This window comes from Oryx dammah, unplaced genomic scaffold, assembly GCF_014754425.2.
Source record: "Oryx dammah isolate SB20612 unplaced genomic scaffold, SCBI_Odam_1.1 HiC_scaffold_27, whole genome shotgun sequence".
NCBI lineage: Eukaryota > Metazoa > Chordata > Mammalia > Artiodactyla > Bovidae > Oryx > Oryx dammah.
In genome coordinates, this window is record NW_024070211.1 from 19871897 (window position 1) to 19875725 (window position 3829).

Here is a 3829-nt window from a genome sequence, read left to right on the forward strand (position 1 = left end):
CCTAAGTAGACATTTTAGGGATTTCTAGAAGTATCTGTAAATAAGAAAATCTAATTTTTAGATGGGAGAAATTGTGCTAAATAAAATAGATGTGTGCAAAAAAAGAGCCTTTCTAATTTTTTGATGAAATGTGCTGAAAAATGTCTGAGTTTTCATGTCCTTTAAAACTTCAACAACAGTCCCATTGAACAATCTGCCACTGGGAATAAAGAATGCTGATTCAATATTTGTCTTTCCAATAGACTTTTCTCTAAATCTCAAAATTCAGTCACTGGATGAAAAATTAAAATTCAGTCCAAAAATCAACATACTTACTTAGTGGAGAAAGCTGATACATAATTAAATCAAAAACAAAGAAAGAATGACCACTGTTGTCCTTCTTGGTTATTGTAGTGAAGATATTAGTCAACACAGTGAGATAAAGAATGAAAAGTCAAAACTTGGAAAGAAGGGGAATTCCCTGGGGGTCTGGTGGTTAGGTCTCTGCACTTTCACTGCCGAGGCCCCAGGTTTGACCCCTGATCTGGGAACTAAGATCCCACAAGCTGTGCAGCATGCCGTAAAACAAACAAAAAAAATTAAAAAGGAGGAAAGACTCACAATTCCGGAGGCTATAGATATGCATCCAAGAGACTCAAATAAAAACAAATAGTAGTAGAGAAAGTAAGTGTATAGAAATCAAGAGGTTTTGTGATACAACCACCATTTAGAAGATACATGTGAGTAAAAGGCCACATTTATAGTAGAATAAAAATAAAATATCTAAGATTACATTAATCTAACAATTCAATAAGTGTGTAAGACATATAGAATATGCCTGAAAACACTTGAAAATTACTTAACAACACCTAAACATATGGAGTCACCTACCTTGTTCTTGACTAGTAAGAAAATACATATAAAGGCATTAGGCTCCCTAAATAATTTTATGGTAAATCCTATCCCAGAGGAAAAAAAAATACTTTTTAACTAATATAGGTGATTCTAAATTTATTTGGAAATTAACAAGAACCAATAGAATGGTTTTTTAAGTGGAAAACAAGATTAAATTATTTGCAGAGAATAAAATCTAGCTCTAAAATCTTAATTACAGTAACATAATCAGCATGAAGAGACAGTTGAATTAGTGCCTAATTCATATGAGAATTTATTATAAAAATAGCATTTCATACAAGAAGAAATGTGAATAATAATATTGAAATTATTGTTTTCAAAGGTAAAACTAACTTGGGCTAGAATAAGTATCAATATGTAATGTATATGTATCAATAGGCAAATATGAAAGATGAAACTGCAAAACTACCAGAAGAAAACATGTAAAACTTTATAACTTTAAACATTTCAAAAGTAACAAAAAATCTGGAAGTGATAAAAAAGTGAATTGACAGCATAAAACTAACCTTAGGCATGGAAAATAAAGCAATACAAGCAAAGCCAAAAGACAGCTGATAATCTAGAAGAAATATTACAACTCATCAAAGCTACTTTTCCTAATTTATATGGAACCAATATGAATTGATAAGAAGTCAAAAACCTAAGGAAAAAATGGGCAAAGAATGTGAACAAGGAATTCAGAGAAAGAAAAATATAAATGACCCAGATATATGAAAAAATGCTTAACTCATAAGAGAAATGCATATTAAAAGTACAATGAAACTCCATTTTTCACCTCTCAGAGTAGAAAGTAATCTAAATGTGTGGTAATAGAATTTGTTCTCTGGAAATGGGTCAATGGCAGTCTTGAAGATTCTTGGTGAGAGTGTACGTTGTCTTCATGGCTAGGAAGGAAAATTCAGGATTTTCAAACTTACAAATGTATACATCTTTCCACCTATAGATTTGTCTGGTAGAAATATGTATTACTGATATACTTGCATGCCTGGGAACTGACTTGTGTAAATGTATTTCATTACAGCAAAGTTTCTATGCACAAAGGATTGGAAGCTATTTAAGCTTCATTAAAAGGGGAGAAGGAAAGCGTATTATGGGACACCAGTATATTCACGTGTAATAATATTAACTAGATTTAAAAAGGAGGAATATCTTTTCATTGTGATAAAGGGCTCTAAATATATTATTACTATTTAGTAAATAATGATAAATTATTGTTAAGTGAAGAAAAGTCAAATGTCAAAATAGTAATGAATGCAGTAGCTCATCATTCATGTAAAAGTAAGGAGAAAAGTAACTACACTGGCTTATATACACATACAACTTTCATGGAAAGAGGAGAAAAAGCTGATAATCTTTCCCTGCTGTGGGATAATGGGAACCTGAAGGAGTTGTCATCTCATCATGGTTTTTGATGTTTGCACCCTGAAATTAAAATATTAATTTTCCAAAAAGCATTTAACTTCTTGGGAAATAAATTAGCATGGATGAATAAGGAGCTAAAATTTTTCGATTATTTCTATATAACCATTCCAATGTTTTTACATTTTGGGCAATACGCAAGGTTAACAAAATGTACATTTATTAATCAAAGGAACAAACACACAAGAAAAAATCAAGTATTTTTTCAAGAGAAAGTTTTATTTGGTATCTCAATAAAGAGAAAGGTTAACTTTTTTGAATTGAAACATAGGTTTGCTTGGTAAGATGTAGGATTTTGTGACTGGTAAGTATACCTTATGGAGAAAAATTTTTAATGTTTTGCTTTATAGACGGAATGACTCAGAAATAACAGAAACAGACTCATAGACAACAGAAATAAGGAGGAAGAAATAGCAAAAGAATAGCCTTTTCTGAGAAGGAAAAAAAAATGGTTATGGTTATGTTTCTAGCTTGTTTGGTTTGCTCTCTGCCTGTATTTAGGCCTTGACGGAGGTGAAATATGTTGCTCTAGTTGAGAAACTTGTCACAGAAGAGGCACTTTTGGCAGATAAGCAGGGTCACAGGGCCTGTGAGGAAGAGGCACACAGATAGCAGAAGTGAAAATATCTAAAGGAAGGTGGCAGGTAGCTGGGAGGCCTGGGCCCCAGAGGCCCTGCACATTCACCGCTGCCAGAGAGAGTCAGGCTGGGGCTGTGTCATCAAGGAAGGACCACCGGGTCCTGACTGCAACCAGGGAACAGCTTTGACTCCTGTATGTGTCATTTAGCTTTATTCCATTATCACAACCACAGACTATATCCAGAACCTCCCTATTGCCTTGTAAGTGTTCACCAAGGTTTGGCAGGTTGGCTTAGGTGAGGAAATGTGTATTGCTCAGAGCAAATCATGACGGCCTCTAGACACACAGTTGAAAATTCATGTCCTTTGACAATGACTAAATCAAAGGCAGAAATAATTACTAAATCAAACAATTATTAACTCATTGTCTCAACACAATGAAAGTCAGAAGACAGTAGAAGATAACTGTCAACCAAGACCTGTACCCCAAAGAAACTTCCTTTCATATTTTTTTTATCACAGGGAAGAAGGAAATCCCCTGTACTGGACAGCATTCATTTGCAAGTTTACAGATAAGAATTATTTTCTGTCTCTTTCAGTTATCTACAATGTACAGCTCTGTGAAATAGCCCACCTGGCCGTAAAAGGCTAGAATCAGGTCACTGGAATCTAGATAATGCCTCTAGAATCTAGATAATGTCTAGTTCTGCACTGATGCACAAAGTCTTCCCTATGTATCAACATACCTCATATTCAACAGAAAAGTAAAACAGCAAGATAACAACAACAATATTCTAAGCCCACCATTCCATGTTGCTTTACTTCTGCAGAGGCTGGAAAAACATCACCTGGGGTGGGGCAGGCTAGTGGGGAGGGGAGTGTTCTGCCAGCAGTGACTTTGGGCTGGAGGCTATCCTGGGAATCTTTTCTAAATCTA